The sequence below is a fragment of the Lynx canadensis genome, chromosome X (genome assembly GCF_007474595.2).
Source record: "Lynx canadensis isolate LIC74 chromosome X, mLynCan4.pri.v2, whole genome shotgun sequence".
Lineage (NCBI taxonomy): Eukaryota > Metazoa > Chordata > Mammalia > Carnivora > Felidae > Lynx > Lynx canadensis.
The window spans coordinates 104,040,652-104,063,567 of record NC_044321.2 but is presented as its reverse complement, the minus strand read 5'-3'; the positions used below and the strand labels follow the sequence as shown (position 1 = coordinate 104,063,567).

Sequence of the window (22,916 nt, the reverse complement as noted above, 5' to 3'; positions counted from 1 at the left end):
CATTTTGTTTGGGATCTTCATATTTAGAAGGCAGAGGACATTCCATATAATGATCAATATTGCTGATTTTTTTCTTTTGCTTTTAGGCTCCAATATGGCTGGATAGTGCCATTTACTGATCCTGTGTTTATTTAAAATTTTGATATTTTATCATGTCTTTGCATTATTTTTTATTTTAAAAAAGTTTGCATTGAAGTATTTATCTTGATTCTGAGTCTTTTGCTGCCTTCTTACATTTTGCATCCAAGGGGAATGCCTCACTTGCCCTGGCCTTTGATAACCTGTAGGAATTTTAGACATACATTTTTATTCACTTTATGCAAGTTTAATTTTCCTGAAATACAGGCTTTCTTGAGCCACCCAGTCTGACCTTTTGTATATTAATGCTTCTTTCTGTCCATCAGAAGGTGGTATTAGAGCAAAAGTTAGGAATTGACTTTATTCCAGAATACATGAGGTAAATAGTTAGTCATATAAGTCAGGGTATGGTTAAGTGGTAAATGTGTGAAACAGTGTTAGACATGTTAGAAGGAAGCAAGATGGGCCAGGGTAAGAGACATCTGGAACTGGAAACTAAACCAGTATGTCAGGGAGATTCCCAACTCACTAATGGATTCAGCTCCACATCTAGTACAGGCAACAGGAAGTGATTTAGGTAGACAGCCAGAGTCAGGAAATCCACCAAGGGCACACTTTTCCTGGAGAGGAGGAGGAGAGCAGCACTGCAGAGTTTAGAAGCAGAAAGAATGCAAAAACACAAGAAGATATTTGATGAGATGGAAGCCTGGTGATAGTTGGATTGGGTGGCTTTAAAACTGAAAGAAGGGGAAATGAAAGTTGAGGATAATTAACATTTTTTGCCCTGCATGGTTGGAGCAGGGAAGACCATCAGCTGAACCCCTGAACTGACGTTCTTGCAATTTCCTCCTTGATCAGGAACATGTTGGTCCCAAGCTTGTGGCTCATTCTGCAAATGGCTTTAGCAATAGGGAGTGGCACACAGAGAGGAGAGGAACCAGGCAAGACACTGGAGTTAGGAATGGGAGAATATGTATAATGCCTTCTCTATACTATGCATGTGTAGAAACAGAAAATTTTAAACAGCAATTCTTTGTTGTTGTTGTTGATGATGATGATAAGGTAATTTAAATGTAATATTACTTAGAGAAAAGCATCCAAAATATGCTTTGCTTTTATCACTAGAAAAATGGTTTTCTTCCAAAGTTTAACTCAATTTCTCACCTCCCCCAGTATGCCAGAACCTCAAAGTCTGCAGGGTGTTAGTTATGCATTCAATTCACCTTCTCATATTCATGATGGCTAAATCATTTTTACTTTTATATTGCTTCTTACTGATAGTTTGCCAAATTCACATATGCACAGGAAGAAAGTTGATATTTTCTCTCTGTTAGCATGAGATGCTTTATTGCTGAACTCAATGGCACCACATTAATTCAAAGGGAGAGAGGCCAATGAGATTGGAAATCAAGCCCTTCAATTCTGAATTTCCACATTTATTGCATTTGAGGATGCCAAGGCGTAATGATAAAGCATTCCAGCAGGCAGAACGCACGGTTTTAAACCTATTTACTCTGCTGTAGCTGAATGTCTCTGCATATGACAAATGTTGTGAATAAGTATGTTTCAAGGCCAAAGAGCTCTATGAGAAATCCCATCGTTCTAAAGATCACAAAATCATTTCAGAAATTGAACAATATTACAGAAGCTTAATAGCAGATTTGAATCTTATGTCTCCAACATGTCAAGAGTCGTTTAAAGCATCCTGTGGGTGGTTTGTGCACAACAGCCAGTATTCCTGTGCTTTGGAACTTCCAGGAACCAGAACTTAAATTCTCCCAAAAAGGGAATTGTCTCAGTACTTAGTTAGCAACAAACTATTTTAGGTTCTCATGGTGGATGAACTCAGGAAGTCAGCCTTTGTTGGTGCAAAAGAGTCATTTTGATGGAACGATGAACCCATCATACAGCTTGAAATTAGGGAATTCACTTCTGGATTTTAGAACCTGAATCCTTTATGTAAACCAGTTACATTTATTACCTTAAAAGCATTTGTCCCTTTTCCAAAAAGGCTTATAACCAAAGCCTAATAAAATGAGTGCTAAGGAATCCCTGTTGTTTTATATTTGTACACCAGCAATATGTTCTGAATTTTCTGGAACAAGATCTTTTTAAAAACTGTCCTCTTAGACCCCTGAACTACTGACACTCCCAAAACATTCCAACATTTTCTCATGCAGACCTTATCTCCCTTACAACTGTTTTCATTCTGAGACAGAACAGAAATCTTTTGTAAGACAGCATGAGACAAAGCTGGTATCAGCCTTGTTTACCATAATTGGGATTTTCAGTTTCCGAAAATAGAAGAAGATCATTGCTTTGGAGCTTCTTTATGTGAGGGGAGCACAGAGAGAAGGTTACCCCAAATTTACTTGGTCTGTCCAGACCTAGCTGTGACCAAAGCAGGCTCACGTTTGAGTATGCTTTTGGGAAGGGGGTAAAATAGGAGGGAAAAATAAAGACACTTGGGAAAAGATATGGCCTTCTCTGTATGCTTTAGTGAAGAAATTTGATGCATATTCCTCACATGACTTATTTCAACCTGAATCTAAATCCACTGATCTGTAAAGCACTCTTTGAATTTGCACTCCTGATTTTTAAATTTACTGATAATAAAGTCTCCCCTGGGCCTCATCAGCTCTTAATTGTTAAAGTATCTCACTGTTGCTGGTATGGTTTGTACAAACCCTAATTGAACTGCTAACATACCTTGAAATCTCAGCAGGATTAATTTTTTCACAGTTTGAGCGATTTTTATCAGATTAATTACTACCTCCTGTAGTCCAATCCCTCACTCTCTGCCAACCCACCTCAAGAACATATATCTATTTCTGGAGCTGTGAGAAATCTAACTGTCATGATGTATTTAGCTGAATTTTTTTTTTTTTTTTTTACAAAACTAGGTTTTTCAAACAATCCTTGCTGGGCTAATGGTTGAAAATTGAGATGCTACATGTAAATAGGTACAGTGCTTTCAAGCAAATAGCAAAGTGCTTTTGTTTGGATTTCAGATTTATTACTATGAATAGCTGACTGCATTTAATGTGTGTTATATAAAATTTAACCCACTAGTAGGACTTCCTATAGGTTTACTAGTTTTTTTTCCTTTTATCACCAGATGTACATGCCTTCTTTCTCTCTTAAAGTGTCCAAACCCTTCCGTATATATTTGGAACCTCCACAGGCTTCTACCATAATATTTTAGCCAGCCCCTATTGTGAATGGCAGAGCCAGGTGTAGGAACCATTAAAGCGTGCATCTATTTATAATTAATAAATAGATAAAAAAACAAATAAATTGGGGAGAAAGGGCTCCTTATGCCAATGATATATGTAGAAGGGGTGGTAGAGCTGGGAAATCATCATTTTGCTGCCCTTATAGTATAGAATGGTTTCGGCAAGAATCATCAACAGATGCTAACTTTGGTGGGGAGGTTTGATGAGGAGCTAGATATATGCATAGTCTCAAAGTGCCTCCTCATAGATTGCTTTGTAGTTATGAAGCGAGAAAGAGTAACTATACAGTGGAAAAACTGGACAATTCCTTGACCAGACAATCAAAATCAAGATCACAGATAGCCTCCAAATGTGATGCTCTGAATAGGACACAGTGCATATGTAGTTTTCTGGCTGAGAATGCATAAACCTGAATGTAATCATAAGGAAACATCAGACAAACCAAAACTGCGGAACAGTCTATAAAATAATTGGCCTCTGCTCTTCAAAAATGTCAGTGTCATAAAGACAAAGAGAGCCTGAGGAACTGTTGGGGATTAAGAGAAACTAAAGAGATATGACAACAAAATGCAAACACGATACTGGGTTGCTTCCTATACTGGAGGAACCAAAATGCCATAAAGGACATTATTGGGACAATTGATAAAATAAGATGGACAGCAGATAAAAATATTGTAACAGTGTTAAGTTTCCTGAATTTGACAACTATACTGTGATTATCTAAGAGAATATCTTTGTCCTTAGGAGAGACACAAACTGGAGTATTAGGGGGCAAAGGGGATTGATGTATGTCATCTGCCTTCACATGGTTCTGAAAATAAATACACATATATTGAGTAAATATATATATATATAGTTCTATATAAGATATATGAATTAATTATATTTAATAAATTATGTACACACACATGTATGTATGTATATATACATTCTATGCTTTTGGCCACTCTGCTATCTGCATCTCAAAGTTGTGTATATGGCAGGGAGAGAATGAGATTAACCTGGGTAAAAAGTATAAAGGCATTCTCTGTACCATTCTTGCAACTCTTAAGTTTGAAATTATTTTCAAAGAATGATGACCTGTTTCCCTTATATGTATACCTTTTGGATTCCCATCTCCATTCCTTCACTCCTTCACTGACATCACTCCCACAACAATTCTCCCCAATGTGGCAAATCAATTTCTCCAATCCTACCTGGATCAACAGGTTCAGTTCGAACAGGCCCCTTCTCTACATTCCTCCGGCACTGCTGGTGTCAGTATCATTTGACCTGATCTTGTTGATTGGCTTTGTTTTGGGATGTAGACAGCATAATGGCTAAATGCACAGACTGTGGAATCAGACTGCCTGGGTTCAGGTCCCAGTTCTGCCGCTTAAAAGCTGTGTGACCTTGAGCAAATTCCTTACTTTCTATCAATCTTGGTTCCTTTGACAGGAAGCAGCATTGCATAAGGGAGGAAAGAGCACTCACTGGGAGTTCAGAGGCTTGATTCTACTGTAGATTTGTCACAAATGTGTGACCTTGTGGGTCTCAGTTCTCACACATGTAAAATAAAGGCACTGGATGAATAAGTGGTTCTCCACCCAGGCTGACATTAGAATCATCTGGGGAGCTCTAAAATACATATAAAATATATCGGCATCCAACCTCCCCCTCCCCGACCAAAAACTCTGGTAAAAGGTGAATCTTAGGCATCGTAGTTTTTAGAAGGTCTTTGCAACTTTATGATTTCATGAAAAAAGGCTGCTGTGGATTGTTTGTTGTTGTTATTGAGGCCCCTTCTGTCTCACCCACAATGTGTGGCCTAGGGCTTGATCACATGGTAGGGACACACAATGCCAAAGTGTTAACTAAAATAATGATCAGCTAAGATTTTCCTTTTTTCCCCCAGCTAGAAAGAGAGATCTCTGACAATCTCAGCATCTTGACAGAGTGATTATTGCCTCCCAGAATCCCCTACTAGCCATAGGAAATTAACTGTAGGAGTGTATGCCCTTAATGGGAATCTAGCATGTCAATGGGCTATTTCTGTCATTGTGATTTAGTTTAATATTCCAATATGCCCCCGCTGATTTTCATGATACTTAGCAAAAAAAGAAGAAGTGGTGGTTCTCCCTTGGTTCACATTTGACCAATTGCTATGCTTGAGGCAATCACAAAACACCATAGGTGTTGAGAATGATTAGGGACAATTAAGATAGTGCAGCCTCCAAGGAAGAAGCCAGTATCAAGTCTTCGATCTCCCAAATGCACAGGTTGTACGTTCCTGCAGCAGCAATTACCTAAAAATATCTAATACTTAATTACTTTCGAAGTGTCAGTCTTCATAACCGGGTATTAGAATGTTCTAATTGATAGCGCAGCTGCAAACTTCCCTGCCTGACACTGGCATATGGCTTGCAATATTCTTCCACCTTGATCAGTTTTCTTTCTTCATAAAGCTTACCTAGAGATTGCAGATTGCAGGCACGATCTACCTAGGATTGGAATTACCCGGACTTTTTTTTTTCTCCAATTTCCTGCTTTGAGCAAAAGGGGAAAACACACACACACACACACACACACACAAGTAAATGAAAAGAAAAATAAAAAATAGCTCAGCTCAGAGGCTTATGGCAACTAAATTATGTTGTAAAACTTCCTAGTTCCTGTTGCTTTTGCCTTTCATTTTAAGAAAACCCTATACACATGCAATATAGATATCAGCTAGAGTCACTCCTATCATCCTTAGAATCTAAAAAAGATTGGCTGGAACCTCTATCCCAGTGATTGTGAAAAGTCCAAAGCCCTCCACCAGCTGTGAATGCCATTGTAGCCACTTGTAGCTCTGAGCGCTTGCCACTTTGAGTCTATTTCAGTCTGCTGTACGTGCAGTTTCTGTTCTACAGTATGTTGACTCAAACTCAGAACATAGCCCCTTTCCTTAATTTTCCAAAACCCCACTCACTCAAGGAAAGTGGATGTGGCAGATTTTAATGAAGCTTGGGTAATATGGAGGGATTTTTACCACAGGCATGCAAATAACTTCAAATGGAGTGGTAGCTATTCTTGTCCTTCAAAGTCCCTTAGCCCAAGCTCTAGCCTCCTACCACATTGCTTAGCCTCCTTGATCTTTCTTCATGGCTTCTTCCCTTTTCTTTACTTTTTGTTCCTGTCAATTCAGGAAGAATATACAGGTATTGCAAGTTATCTTGAGCAGAGCAATTGGGCTCTCTAGTGCCAATTCCAAAACTTAATTCTGGGCCTCCCTTTGTGTACCCACAGCTGTAAATTTACTGCCTAAAAGGGCCCATCTGATTGGGTTTGTTTTCTAGTATATACATAAAATGTGTGTATGTATGCATGTGTATGCATAGATACATATGCACACATATATATTTCTAAATTTATAAAACTTTATAGCATATATCAATTAAAACTTAATCTTTTATTTGGCAACAGTATTTCCTATAAAACAGCCTCTTAACTCATGTGCAGGGCTCTAGGGTCTTTCTAGTCCTAATTGAGTCTCTGTACAGCTGTCAAATGAACCTTCCAGAAACTTTTTTCGTCATGTTATTTCTCTGCATACCACCCTTCATTAATATGATGATCTAGTGAATATCTAGAGATTAGTGGTTGATAATGATTATTTATTTCTAGAAACTTATCCATTTTATCAGGAAGTTTTAATGTCTTGAATTAGAGGAATGAGTAAAAATCTACATGATATGCTTAAACAGATTCTGGAATATAATAAGGGCTAGTAAAGGTTAGTGACTAATATTGTTGTTGTTGCATTATTATTGGGATTTTGGGTGTGGTGGTATAGAGGAGGGTATAGACAAGGTATGGGGACTTGTTGGTGCAGCTCAAATTCCTATAGTTAAACAGCTTATTTTACCTGTGAGTAATGTCAAAGCTAGGATTCACAAGTACCTCCTTCTCTGTTGTGTTCATTATCGCCCACCAACTTCCCCCAGCCAAGTCAGGAATTACCATTAAGTGAATGTCCACATTCTTCAGCCTTCCATGCAACATGTGGCATGATCAGACTCCTGATCTTTATTTTTCCAAACTTTTATTCCTCTGCATACATATATAATTTTATGTTCTAGTTATACTTGTCTCATTTTTTTTGCTTGTCATATAACTTTACCCTAACATATTATACTTGTTAAGATAACGTTATTTAATTTTTTTAAAGTTTATTTATTTATTTTGAGAGAGACATAAAACACGAGTAGGGTAGGGGCAGAGAGAGAGAGAGAGAGAGAGAGACGAGAGAGAGAGAGAGAAAGAAGAGAGAGAGAGAGAAAGAGAGAGACAAGAGAGAGTGAGAGAGGGAGAGAGAGAGAGAGAGAGAGAGAAAGACAATTCCAATCAGGATCTGTGCTGTCAGCACAGAGCCTGATGTGGGGCTTGATCTCACGAACTGTGAGATCATGACTTGAGCCAAGATCAAGGGGTTATCATCCCTGCTAAGATAACCTTAAGTGAGAGTTTTTATTTGGAACTGAGGAAACTATACTGGGATCTACCTAAGAGGTGGTGGGTGGTAGTTGGGGTTAGGAAATTGGGAATTAAGTTAAGAATTGTTGAAGTCTGCCATCATTATGCATTTCCTATTTTCTAAACAGGGTCATATGGTGATCATCTGCATTACTTTTTACCTTTCATTAAGCATAGGTTCCCCAAACCTATGATTAAAATGTTTTCTGAATTACACTGATATCTTACTGTTTCACTGAGCAGGACCGTTTCCCTCTTCTCTGAATTTAACCTCTTAAGTAAGAATAGACAAAGCCAGTGTGGGTGATCTTACCTAGAGTAAGGCAGGGTTCTTTAGAGGCCAGAATCAAGCACCAACTCTGTTAGCAGAGCCAACAGAGGCAAGGCTCTCCGTGAAGACTTCCAAGCACTGGCAGATGGGAGGTAGAGGATTTGGGCATGCTTCAGTAGGCTAGGTCTCTACCTAAAGTTTGTTCCAAGAACAGTTACATACTGCAGAAGTCTGGCTCATTTGTTGGTCCACACTTTAATGAATAGTATCTATCAAAAACCATGCTACTTGCCCATAACCGGGTTTATTGTTGTCTTCCTGAAACAATTTTTTGGCCATCAAGTCCCCCAACAAATACCATATTGATGACCATATTGTGAAAACACTGTTTTTTGTAAGATGGTAAAATTGGCCCATCTGTTTCTCTCTCTGCTTACTTGTGGACAGGGGAATGGTGAGACACACCCCTCACCATGGTCTGGACACATTTCAATGCATTATGCCAGCCAGAGAATCTCACCTCATTTACTTCTGGATATTGTTTCCTTTCACAAGGAGAAGAACACAGACTGCTTTGGGAAAAGATCATAGTCCTGTCATGGATTTCTCTGACCAGATCCAGCTGAGTGGAGGAGTAGAGGATAGGGAAGTCTGGATTCTGAAGAAAAAAAAGATGGCTGGGGCTGGTATACAACACCAATATCAGTGTCTGAATGTCTTAAAGGGATTGGAGGGGGAAGGTATGGAACCTGAAGGCTTAGATCATACTGTTTACTTCTGTCCATGCACTAAAGTGTCAGTCAGTAATAGTGTTCTCAGTTTTTGCCTCTCCCTTATCCTCACCCAATGTATGAAGCAGTTTCTTCACTTGTATTAATACCTTGCCCTGGAAATCCCACAGGCTTCTTGTGAGACTCAAAGTGGTAATGATTGTGAAGATCTTTGCAAATGGAAAATTGCTGTACAAATGTAGGAACTTGGCTAGAAAACCAAAGAATCTTAAGATTTGATGAGACTTGAAAGGTTACATAGTCCAATCCCTGTCCTGTGCTTGAAGAAACCACCATAATTATTATACTTACTTGAAGATTTACAAGTATAAGCATTACTTGGGGAGTGAGTTATCCAACAAGCATTTATTGAGCACCTATTATTTTTCAGATGCTGTTCTATGTGCTGTAAGATAAAACAGTGAATGAAGCAGATGAGGCCTCTGCCCTCAAATAGCTTAAACTTGAGTAGGGAGGGCTATTATCATGTAAATAAAATAACATAGATAATTTCTGATAGTAATACATGGCGTTCAGGTAATTAAAATAGGAGTATGTGATAGAGCGACTGGGGGGAGCAACCTTAGATTATGTTTTCAGAGACGGATTCTCTGAGGAGGTAATACTTAAACTTAGTTTTTAATGAAAGAAGGAGCCAGACTGCAAAGACCAAATGGAAGAACATTCCAGGTAGAGGATATAGCCCTGGGGGAAGGTATATTTTAGGATCAGTGTGGCTAGTGCAGATTTTGTGAAGAGGAGAGTACTAAGAGAGGAGACCATAGAGGTAGGCAGAGGCCAGATCATGAAGGGAATTTTAAACAAACAAACAAACAAATCATTTATATTTGATTCTAAATGAGATGGGAAGCCATTGGAAGGTTTTAAGCAAGGGAATCACATTATCAGTTTTGAATTTTAATAAGAATCTTCTGGTTGCTGTGTTGAGAAAAAAACAGAGGCACCAAGGGTGGAAACTGTTTAGCCATTAGGGGTCTGTGGTAATTGTATATTTGCTCATAAGTATTTGTTTCTTCCTTGCCATGATTTCCTGTAGGCTGAGATATTTTCCTTCTCCTTTAACTTTGGGCTTGGCCATGTGACTTGACTTGGCCAATTAAATTTGAGAAGATGTAACCTATATCCTGTCAGAGCAGAGCTTCAGGTATACTTGTGGTTTGGCTCTGCTGCCCATGATCTTCTGTTCTCCACTATGAGAATTGCATCGATCTTCAGGGTCCTTCTTAGACACATGGAACTAAGTTCATCCCGCTGAAACCCAGCAGAGTTCAGTTGAACTGCAGCCCTCATGTAACTTGAGCAAGAAATATTTATTTTCAAAAGTCTCAGAGATTCTGGGATTGTTTGAGGCTACCAAATACAAAAACAAAACCACAAACCCAAACCCAAAAATGAAGAAAACCCAAAACCAAAAAAACTGGTAGCAGTGGAAACGGTGAGACTTTACATACATATTTTTTATTTATTTTTGTTGTTCATTTAGTTTTGAGAGAGGGACAGAGAGAGAGAGGGAGACACAGAATCCGAAGCAGGCTCCAGGCTCTGAGCTGTCAGCACAGAGCCTGATGTGAGGCTAGAACTCATGAACCATGAGATCATGATCTGAGCCAAAGTCGGATGTTTAATCGACTGAGCCACCCAGGTGCCCCAGATTTTACATATATTTTGAAGACATAACTAAAAAGACTTGCTGATGTTTGCAAGATGTGGGATGAAAGAGAAGGAGAAGAGTCAAGGATGACTTTTGAGCAACCGAGAAAATAGGGCATCCTTTACTGAAATGGGGAAGAATTAGGGAAAAGCTAGTATGAGGGAAACCAGGCGTTCATTTTTGGCCATCTTATGTTTGAAGTGATTATTAGAGATCCATATGTTGATCTACTTTTTCCTCCCAACAAATTCTTACTTTATTTATTTGTTTGTTTTATTTTAACCTACAAAAAGAATATTTGGTAGCTTAAAGTACTGGTAAAACCACGAAAGCAAGGGGATTCAGAGGGAAAATTATATTGAAAAAGTCTGGCAGAGGAAAACTGCAATTCAATGCAATTAGTTTTGAGCTTCTTAGTAACCAAAATGAAGAGGCAGAGGCAGTGAGTTATAAAACTCTCATTTTCTGGGGCAATGGTTCTCAATCTTGGCTGCAGAGTGTAATCCTGGAACTTGGCCAAGCACATTGTAAATGGTGACCCCTGATGCTGCACAATTTAACAGTCCTGTCCAGCACCCGCTTCTAGAAATCCAAATTTAACTGGTCTAGGATGGAGCTGGCATGTAAATATGTTTACTATTAGATGACTCTAATGTGCAGCCAGAGTTGAGAACTATTACTTTTATAGAAGAAAGAGTACCCATTGATATGGAAAGATAAACTTGTTCTTGAGCTCTGATTAAATTTGTCTCAGGCATCTTTGTGTTGGGGTATTGAGCTATGTAATGAATGATGCTATAGATTAGCAATTTCACATGAGATACAGAAGCTTTTCTCCTTTATTGCTTATTATATGTATCCTCAATGAAAGCTGAAGTTATAAGGTTAAAATTATAGTTGTGTAAAAGCAGAAGCAAGAGTGATAGGGTGCAGCTATGTGGCTTTCTAGTATTAGGTTTAGCAGAGCAATAAATCTTGGAAAATCATGAAGAGGAAAGAGTTAGTGGGATCCTCATGAACACCAGTAGATTCAAGAAGACTTTGCTCAGTTTGTCCATGAAGCCATTCTGGAGTATTTCTCAAGTGTCTGAGTCTTTCAGATGGCTCTTTCCCCCTTAACTGAGGCCTGCCTGTGGTTGGACAGGGAGTGGTTTGTGTTCTCCTTCCCTTTTAGTTTTGTCACTATTGTGCTTTCCCATGCCAAGCAGGTTTTTCCTTTGGGGGAAGACACTTAGGCAGAAATGAAATTAAGAAATAATGTAATGATGATGGCGGCAATTCTTTGCGCAGTCTAAGAGCAGTTGGCTGCTAATTGTGAAGCGGTAATAAGGGGGGCCCTGGGCCATAAGGTTTGCATTAGGAACACCTGTAGTTTTCATTTAACACCATGGATCATTAAACAGCTGCTCAAAATAGCCTTATTAAAACAAACACAGTTGCACTGTTTTATGTGTGTGTTATATTGCAGTGAGCAGATCAGATGAAAACAGAGAGGTCTTGTAAAAAAAAAAAAAAGATACCCTAAGCATATTTAAAGGTACTATCACATAAAGGCAATTATAGCTGGGTATTTTTCTGCTTTTGTGAAGTTGAAACTGATTGAACTTGTTGGATTTTGCCTTAAGCTTTTTCACTGGGGCTGAGTGGCATGGAAACTTGATGAGAGTCTTCTTTGGAGGAGGCCCTCATTGAAGTCACTGGCATGCTCTGAAACTGGCCTGTCATGTGTGTTCCTTTCACTGAAGAAAGCAAATTGCACTATCCTCTGTAATGTGAAGATGACCTTCTGGGAAGAAGAGGAGCTCTGGAGTTTTTCTATCATTGAGGATGTGTTTGTTCTATGTCACCTGTACTTTCACATTGATATCCCCTTACCTGTTTAATTACATGTTTGTAATATTGCTAATTAAAATTAGATGTTGAGTTTGTGCCCAGAGTCAGGGTCCAGACTAAAGCTGGAATGTAGAAGTTTTTTTGATTTAAAAATAATTGGTCTTTGGTGGAAATATTTTCTAATTATTTGTCAAAGATAAATTTTAGATGCTTCAGGATGCAAGAGCCTTGAGGATGTAGTCTGGACAGTGACATGCTGGTGTTTTTAGATATATTTTTATGAGAATGACAGTAGAGGATGTATGAGGTGTGTGTGTGTGTGTGTGAGAGAGAGAGAGAGAGAGAGAGAGAGAGAGAGAGAGAGATGGAGAGATTGAGAGTTTGTTCCATCAACATCAAGCTCCACATGTGGGTTAATCTCTTCTATAATTGCATAGATTTATGACAAGTGACACTTTATGTCTTACCCTAATTCTGTGCAGGAAGCCTTTCATAGACATTGTGGGCTTGATTTCATTAAAGGGCCCCATGTGCCTTCCTGTTTTATAATCACACAGTCAAGTAGTCTTCAGGCTAGAAAAGAGATCTTGGTGAGTCTGGGAACCTGTCCAGGAATGTAGAGGAGTGGGACAGGGAGGAAAGACTTAGATCTCTCAGTGGTATGAATTACAGTTACCATAAAGAAAAGTAGGTGAATCCTGAGCATATGCATTTGGCTCACAGTTTCCTCCACATATGTGTCTGTCTCTTCTGCTCCTTTGCTGAGGTTCCTTACTTCCCTAATCCATTTCCTGGCTCTGGTATCTATTGCAAAGTTAATCTTTGGTAAAATTGTTAAAGCTAGCAGTTTGTTCATGGTGTTTTTTTGCCATTCCGGCTGACTTCATTCTTTTTGTTTTCCCCTGATGGGCCTGCCTTTCCTACACTCCTACCCTCCCTGACAGGTTCCCAGACACTTTCAACTTTCTTCTATCTCATCTTGTCAAAACCTTCTCTTGAAAAGGATGGAGAACTTCTACAACATGATGAGGAAATGGCCAATGCAGCACAAAGGGCCCATGAAGTAGGGAACCCAACCTTTAGCTGATGAGATGAAGTACTACCATTGGATATTTAGGCATCTTCTAGCTGGAAGTGAAGTTGGGGGCAAGGGTAGGGTGGGACATTTTAGTTCCTTCCTGTTATATTCTGAGATTAAATCACAAGTGAGTGGTAATTTTTGGTGTTCTTCTTTTGCTATACTCAGTTTTGTATCTCTCAGGTGAGAGCCTGGACAGTGATAACCCCTCAATGAATTTTTTTGAATGATTGAATGAATGAATGGGCAGAAGGAACTCCCCCATACCTCCTTACTTCACAGTAGTAGCTCTGCCTACTTACAAACTAGACCCTTTTCATAAACAGCAATGCCTTCAAGCAGAAGAGTATTGTGCTGCCAAGAGTATGGAGTATTATGTTGTCAACGTATTGTCCAGGTCTTCAGTGTGTTGTCAGGTTTCAGTGTAAGACACTTCCTTTGCTGAACATTATGGCCCACAAGATGCATCTGATTCCTCTTTCACAGTTAAAGAAGAATGGGCATAAACAAACGTTCCCTTTCCTTTAAGGAGAAGATGCTTCTCCTTAGGCCTACTTGCAGATATCCTTAATCTAGCCTTGTCAAATCCTTAATCTAGCCTCGTCAATAAAGAATATGATTGATATAGCCCACATCATTTTCAACAGACCTTCTAGGATTCCAGAGACAATGGAAGGAAGAAATCATGTCTATTTCAGTTCTGTTTTATTTACATGGAAACTAATTACTTTCAATTTTTGCCTGTTTCTTTCAGGCCCTGAACCTTTGGCTTCCAGCCAATTTGCATCATTTAAAAAATTTAAAACACACACACACACACACACACACACACACACACACACCTCCCAGGCAGACCACACCTGGCTCCAAGAGTCTACTTTAGGTTTCTAATCTATGAAGCTTGATTTGGCTAGAGAGGTAAGTGTTCAAAAACTCAAACCATTGGCATTCCCTTCTCCATATGTTCCTCATCACTTTTGCTTAAAACTTCTAGGCCATTTGGGAAATCCTAGGTTGACCACTGAGAGAATTCTTGATTCTAGGATTACTAATTAACATCTAGAGAGACACGTAAATAAAGTGTGTGTGTCCCTGAAGAACTTCTTTGATCCTTAATGTATTACAAGCAGGATTGTTTTTAGACAGTGCTCTAGAAAGAAATTTAGTTATTAGCTTATTCATTTTTTACTCATTTCATTCCTGCCATGACCTCAGATGAGCACCTAGGTTACAATGGAGAACCAAGAAATGGGCTTTATGGCCTCAGGCCCCAGGAGTAAGTGTTTATTTTCTTCTGCCTTGGCAGAAGAACTTGAAAAGCATTGTTACTCACTATATAAATTCTCTCTAAACAAGCATGTTTGCCTGAAGTTACTCACTTAAAAAAATAATGTTTGGGGAAGAAAAATAAACATGCAATGCTCCTCATTTGAAATAAAGTGAGAGAAAGTTTCTACTGATAAAAAACCTGATTTATAGCATAACGTTTAGAAAACTATGTTTTGTTTAAGTGTATGTAGTGAATTAACTGTTAAAAATATGGGTAAAGAGATGTCCTGCTATCTCTGGGATGATAGGTGTTTTATTAAGACATTTTTATAATCATAAAAATAATATATATACTATAGAAAATATTGAAAATACAGAAAACTTAAAAAAAACAAAGTATATGATTCCACTACTCAGAGACAACTGCTTTTTTTTTTTTTAAATTTTTTTTTTCAACGTTTTTTTTATTTATTTTTGAGACAGAGAGAGACAGAGCATGAACGGGGGAGGGGCAGAGAGAGAGGGAGACACAGAATCGGAAACAAGCTCCAGGCTCCGAGCCATCAGCCCAGAGCCTGACGCGGGGCTCGAACTCACGGACCGCGAGATCGTGACCTGGCTGAAGTCGGACGCTTAACCGACTGCGCCACCCAGGCGCCCCGAGACAACTGCTTTTAATACAGGTCTACAGGGGCGCCTGGGTGGCTCAGTCAGTTAAGTGTCCGACTTTGGCTCAGGTCATGATCTCACAGTCCGTGAGTTCGAGCCCCACGTCGGGCTCTGTGCTGACAGCTCAGAGCCTGGAGCCTGCTTCGGATTCTGTGTCTCCCCCTCTCTCTGACCCTCCCCCGTTCATGCTCTGTCTCTCTCTGTCTCAAAAATAAATAAACATTAAAAAAAATTTAAAAAAATACAGGTACAACCCTTATCTGATTCTTAGGACCAATTGTGATTTGAAATTCAGAATTCTTCAGATTTTAGTGAGGTAATCCAATATGTGTACCTAACATTCTATGATATCCTCAGTGGAGTGTGGTCAGTGCTCCACAATCAGACATAGTAATATTTCTGCAGCAAATTGTATAAATATTCACTCTAAGAAGGATAGATATAGACTATAAATAATCTCATAATTGTTCATGTCAGATTTTGATGGCAAATGAGTTATGAATATCTTTCCATTTCAGAGCCCTTTGTATTTTGGAATTGGATACAAAGGACCATGGACTTGTATTTTATCACACTATTTAGATAATTTCTAAGCATTTATCGCATGCTAGGTCTTATGGTGGTTTAATGTGCAGAGATTTGTGCTCTTCATACTGATAGAGGCTTATCTAAGGGATTGGGGTCCAATGCCTTCAAAAGGTGCCTGATAACAAGGAAATGCTGTACATAGTATCTGTCTGTATCTACCCTAGTTGTCAGGCCTTTTAAAGCTTTGGCCTCAGTTTTGTCCAAGGATGTTAACTCACATTCATCCACTTGGATCTGTCATTCCCTGCTGGGATGACCCTATATTTGATCCTAACTCTGCTCCCAATTCTCTTTGGCTCAAAGGCCAGATTGTGGCTGCCTGCCCATGTTTTCCAGGCCAACAGATCCCAGGCTATCCTTGGTTTTGCTTTTGCAAATCTATTTTGGCACTGACATTTCACGGTGACCCTGCCCTGCTCTACTTGGTCAAGTTAAGACAAGCATGACCTGAAAAATGGTATAGAAAAAAAGTTGAAGTTTAAGTGTATGCAGTATTCATTCAATTTGAAGAGATGGCTTGAAAGGCAAGTGTCAGAAATTAAGCAAGTATTAACAGAACACCATGAGTCATTGGTTTGTAACTTGAGGGCTGCCTGTCTGTACCTCTTACTGTGTGCTCTAGATTTCAAAATTCTGCCAGATAATGAGTATTTGCAGAAGCAAATGTAAGAGTTCTTTATTTCATGCAAATAAAGACAGGAAATTTGGTGAAATTATATCTAATAAATTAAAAAAATATTGAAAGCCTGCAATTATCTGTGGTAAACAATATGTTGTGCTTTCGTTTCTCTGTTCTGAATCTGCCACTGTATTTTTTCTTGTCTAAGGCAGCATTTCAAGCCAGTATTGCTTTTCAATTATGTGTCTCAAGCTACAGTTCCTGCTGACAGTGAGAATGAAAGCACATTTTAGTTATTATGTTTTTCCTTCCCTTCCTCATGGACTCCAAGTGCCTATATGCTAATATATGCTCCAATGACAGGAAGCCCAAATGGAAATCTTATTAGAAAGCTGTGGATATGTAGTTAATGAAATATGTATGATTACAATATTGTAGGACATGTGTAATATTGATGGGGACTCAACTGATATCAATATTTAATAAAGGTTTAATTTAAAATATGGGTACTTGGGGGAGTGGTTGTTTTATACTTTTTGCAAATGTGGCATATATTAATTTCTTGCTGAAAATTTGTGTAGTGGATTCAATTTCCTTCTATAATTTCTCATTTTGAATTTCCCATTTTTGAAATCATACTTCTTTGTGCTGGTCTGGGCTTTGGTATTCCAGAATGCCTGAGGGTTAGAGAGAGACTAATAATATGTTTGGAAGTGTTCTGGAGAAGCTAATTGGCTCATTAATGATTCCCCATGGTCTATTTTAATTAAAATTTGAACCCACTCTCTGGAAATTTGGGCCTATAATGTAGCTTTAGACGTTGTTCTTAAAGAACCTGAATGTTTAGGTGTTGGTTAAAATGATGGATGATACTAGGAAAGGAATTTATGAGGACTGAAATTGTTTGTGTATTTACTAGAGATTGTACTTGAAGATTGGTTGAGCTCTGGCCATTTTTGAATGCCAAGAAAATGACAGTCTATACAGATCATTAATACTGAGCATCGGAGGTTCATAGATAGACAATTGGAAACTGTAAAAATCCTGTCTCCTTGGATTTATAAGATTATTTTATAGTCACTTTTGATTTCAAATAGTTGTCCTTCTGATAATTTATGAAATTTAAAACAAAATGATAATATATTATTTTGTATCTTTTTTCCCAAATGTTTTCACACATACGTGCATTTTCTCCTCACTAAATCCCTTGTGAAAAGAAATCTGTGTACCCATTTTAGAGCTGAGAAAATTAAATCAAAGAAAGGTTAAGTAACTTGCCCTAGATTTAACATGGAGCTAGAAAGTAGCAGAGTGGGAATTGTAAATTAGGTTTATCTGTATAAAAACAGAAATTAAAAACAATGGTTAGTTCATCAGGTGTGAAATATGAAATGATACAAAGCGGGAGAAATAGAAGAAACAGTTTTGAAAAATTGGTTAAAATTTATCTTTGAGAGGGGTGCCTGGGTGGCTCAGTCAGTTGGGTATCTGACTCCTGATTTCAGCTCAGGTAATGATCCCAGGGTCATGGGATCAAGCCCAGTGTCAGGCTCTGTGCTGAGCATGGAGCCTGCATAAGATTCTCTCTCTCTCCCTTTGCCCCCTTCCCCGGCTCTCTCTCTCATATAAAAAATATATATATATGCAAGATTTATTTACCCTTATGGCCTATTTCTCTGTAAGACTGAACCTTGGACCATAGTAGAGAATATGGATGACATGGTAAGAGTCATCTCTATGTTGGAGAACCAACTTAAAATGAGTCTCCAACTAATAGCTAGCCATGGGGATCATATCCAGATGTGGAATAGAACAGTTTTGTCTTATGAGCCAGACTAAGTACCTTAAACTGGTTCTGGGAGGATAATTTTGCTACTAACCCATTTGCTTAGAGTGAAAGAGCATAGGTTTCCAATCAAACAGCATACTTACTTGCCTGTAGAGAGAGTGGACTGAACAGAAAAGTTCATGAACAGGTACATTTTTGTTTAGCCTATTTTCTATGTTGTTTGAGGATTGCCCAGAAGGGTAGGCTGTGATGGAGTACCACTCTGGTGGACTCTGGGAAACTAGGGGTGGGATGTAAGTATTAAGTATGCTCAGAAAGGATTCAAAGGTAAGAACTTTATCTTTGCTATCAGACTTTGTGGGATGGAAAACTGGCTCTGCCACTCACTATGTAAACTTCCTGAGCCTTATTTTGCTCAGTTGAAAAACAGGGATAATAAGTGCTTGACTAATAGGAATTTTGGGAGGATTGGATGTGGTTTTTACATATAAATAGAGAAGTATCTGGCTCATAGTAAGACCAACAGGTAACTGTTGGCTATTATTCCTATTATTTCAAGAGCTGACCCAAAGTGGAATATATTAGTCTGTAGAAAAGCTTTTTGGGAAGTGTTTTCCTATCTCCAAGAGCCCAACAAATGAGATGACATTTCTTGTGATATTCCAACTGAGTTCTTATATTTATCCCATTTAAAAGAAAAATTTTTTAGAGGCGGCTGGGTGGCTCAGTCAGTTCAGCATCCAACTCTTGATTTGAGATTCGAGCTCAGCTCATGATCTCACAGTTCATGAGTATGAGCCTTGCATTGGGCTCTGTGCTGACAGTGTGAAGTCTGCTTGAGATTCTCTCCCTTTCCTCTCTGTCCCTCTCCTATTCTCTCTCTCAAAAGAAACTTAAAAAAATTTTAAGACAAACATTCCAATTCTTTTTTTTTAATGTAGTGATTCAGTAATTCCATACCTCACCCCGTTCTCATCACAAGTGCACTCCTTAATCCCCATCACCTATTTAATCCATCCCCTACTTCCTTCCCTTCTTATAACCATCAGTTTATTCTCTATAATTAAGAGCCTGTCTCTTGATTTGTCTCTTTTTTCACCACTTTGCTCATTTGTTTCGTTTATGAAGTTCCACATATGAGTGAAATCATATGGTGTTTGCCTTTCTTGGTCTGGTTTATTTCACTTAGCATTATTCTGTCTAGCTCCATCCATGCTATTGCAAATGGCAACATTTCATTCATTTTATAGTTGAATAATATTCCATCATATATACATGCCACATATTCTTTATCAGTTCCTCTATCAATGGACACTTGGGCTGCTTCCATATCTTGGATATTGTAAATAGTGCTGCTATAAACATAGGGGTGCATGTATCTTTTTGAATTAGTGTTTTTGTATTGTGTGGGTAAATACCCAGTAGTGTGATTGCTGGATTGTAGGGTAATTCTATTTTTAACTTCTTGAGGAACCTCCATACTGTTTTCCAGAGTGGATGTATTCCCACTAACAGCGAAAGAGGGTTTCTTTTTCTCCACATCCTCACCAACACCTGTTGTTTCTTGTGTTTTTGATTTTAGTTGTCCTGATAACTCATTGTAGTTTTGATTTGCATTTCCCTTATGATGAGTGATATTGAGCATCTTTTCATGTGTCTGTTGGCTATCTGGATGTCTTCTTTGGAGAAATTCTGTTCATGTTTTCTGCCCACTTTTAATTAGATTATTTGTTTTTTGGATATTGGGTTTTATAAGTTCTTTATATAATTTGTATATGAATTCTTTATTGGATATGTTACTTGCAAATATCTTCTCCCATTCAGTAGGTTACCTTTTAGTTTTGCTGATTGTTTCCTTTGCTGTGCAGAAGATTTTTACTTTGATGTAATCCCAATAGTTTATTTCGCTTTTGTTTCCCTTGCCTAAGGAGACATATCTAGAAAAGAATTGCTATGGCTGATGTCAAAGAAGTTACTGCCTGTGTTCTTTTCTAGGATTTTTATGGCTTCAGGTCTCACATTTAGGTCTTTAATCCATTTTGAATTTACTTTTGTGTATGGTGTAAGAAAGTGGCCCAGTTCTTTCTTTTGCATGTTGCTATTAAGATTTCCCAACATCATTTGTTAGAGACTGTCTTTTTTCCATTGGATATTCTTTCCTGCTTTGTTGAAGATTAATTGACTGTATAGTTGTGGGTTTATTTCTGTGTTTTCTAGTCTGTTCCATTGATCTATGTGTCTATTTTTATGCCACTGTCTTGATCACTACAGCTTTGTATCACAGCTTGAAGTCTGGAATTGTGATGCCTCCAGTGTTGCTTTTCTTTTTCAAGATTGATTTGGTTAATTGGGGTGTTTTTGCAGTTCCATGAAAAATTTAGAATTATTTATTCTAGTTCTGTGAAAAATGCTGTTGGTATTTTGATAGGGATTGTATTAACTGTGTAGATTTCCTTGGGTAATATAGACATTTTAACAATATTTGTTCTTCCAATCCGTGAGCATGGAATGTCTTTCCATTTCTTTGTGTCATCTTCAATTTCTTTCATCAGTGTTTTATAGTTTTCAGAGTATAGGTCTTTCACCTCTTTGGTTAGGTTTATTGCTAGGTATCATTATTTTTGGTGAAGTTGTAAATGGAATTGTTTTCTTAATTTTTCTGCTGCTTCATTATTGGTGTATAGAAATACAACATATTTCTTTTTTTTTTCAGTTATGCCATGATATATTTATAGAAAAAGTCACAAAATCAAGCCCAATTTGAAAGGAAGATGACATACATAGACCCCACTACTCACTGTGAGAAATATCAAATAAATTTTTTCACACACTTTTTAAAACTACCAAAGAAGATTAAGATAATGTGTACAAAGATGTCTTGGGCATAATCAGGATCAACTATTCATTTGACAATGTATAATTAATTGAATTAAAGGAACAGTGTCAATTTCTAAAAAGCCTGTGCTCATTTGTAAATGAATATCTAGAAACAACAATAAAAATAATTCCAATGACCTTCTTATTATAAGCCTAAAATATAAACTCAGGCAATATTTTTGTATGGGATAAGTGTAGCAATTTTCTGTAATTATTAGCTTATATGTGTGATTGAATATTTTATATTCAAGTTCAGGTTTGAATAATATTTTCCACAATATTTCATATCAATCAGATGGCAATTTTTTTAAAGACCTAAAAAAAGGAAAAATCTATCAGGCTACTGTTTTGTATCTGTGAGATCTCTGCTTTCCTACAACATATTTCTGTACACTGATTTTATATACTGTAACTTTACTGGATTTATCAGTTCTAGCAGTCTTTCAGGTTTTCTATGTATAGTGTCATGTCATCTGCAAATAGTTTTACTTCTTCCTAATCTATTTGGATGCCTTTTCTTTCTGTCTGTCTGATTGCTGTGGCTAGGACTTCTATTTATCTCATTTTTAAAGTTCCTTTCCCTGAGTTTGTATTTGGTTCTAGGACTGCTATTTTAAAATGTGTCATTTCTGTCCTGGAACTGATGATGAACATGTTCACTAAATATGCCCAAGTATAAGCAGGTTTTCTAGAAGTGCAGTAACATACATTAAGAAGGAAATTGATTAACCAAAGCAGACTTTAACTGACTTGTCCATGTGAGTTTGTCATTTTAATTATTAGGTTTTTAATACCATCAAATCAGTTAATGGCACCGAGAAAACAACTGCTCTTGTCAGAGAGTAAATAATCTATAGTCATTCTAGTGTGAAGGTTATTTTTGTATCATGTTTCATTGTGCTAGCCTGTCTGATTTATGGCTGTAACCAGCCAACCCTGGCTCTGGCCCCTATCTACTCACACAGTAATTTTAAGCCTCTCCCTCTCAAAAAGACACTGCCAAAGTATTTATGGGAGTCCCCAGGGGTTATCTTACATGAGTTCTGAATTAGCCAGACCACCATCACTGCTGCTGATATTGTGCCCCATACTGTCAGTGCTGCTGCCACTGCCTTGCCAGCCTGCTGTATCCTGCTGATTATTCTGGCTATCAACGCTCTCAATCCTCATAGAACAATGAGACCTAGGCAATCAACTGCAAAGTCAGAAGGGGCAAATCTTTCTCCTTCCTGCATTATGCTCCCTTGGGGGAATCTCATAGCATGGTTATTTGGGTCCTGAGGTGTTAAAAAGTTTAGTTAGCTCATTTGCCTTTTACTCACAATCCTAATACCTCAGAACACATATTTGCCCAGTCAGAATAGTTGGGTTGAGATGGATTTAGGCAACAACTATCCTATAACTGTAAACTCTGCTTACCCCTTATTCTCAGCCCCTGTTGCTAAATCTGACTCTGTGCCTTGACATCTTTTTGCTGGTTGGTGGATTCTTTCCCAAGAGCCCTACAGTCTTTTCAGAAACATATCTTCAGCTAGGTTCTCTTCTCATTCAATAGGAATCCAAGAAGAGATATGGCTGATGTCCTTTATCAGAAGATTTTGCACCAGTACAAATCAATCAGTATAATTGGTTTGTGAGTGGAGAATGGTAAAGAAAGCATAACTTAACTCTAC

At 38.1% G+C, this 22,916-nt stretch overlaps 1 pseudogene; it reads right to left on the bottom strand.

Moving 5' to 3' along the window:
* LOC115506889 overlaps positions 1-22,413 on the bottom strand; it is a 53,494-nt pseudogene extending 31,081 nt beyond the window's left edge.
* Between the last annotated feature and the right edge of the window lie 503 nt (positions 22,414-22,916).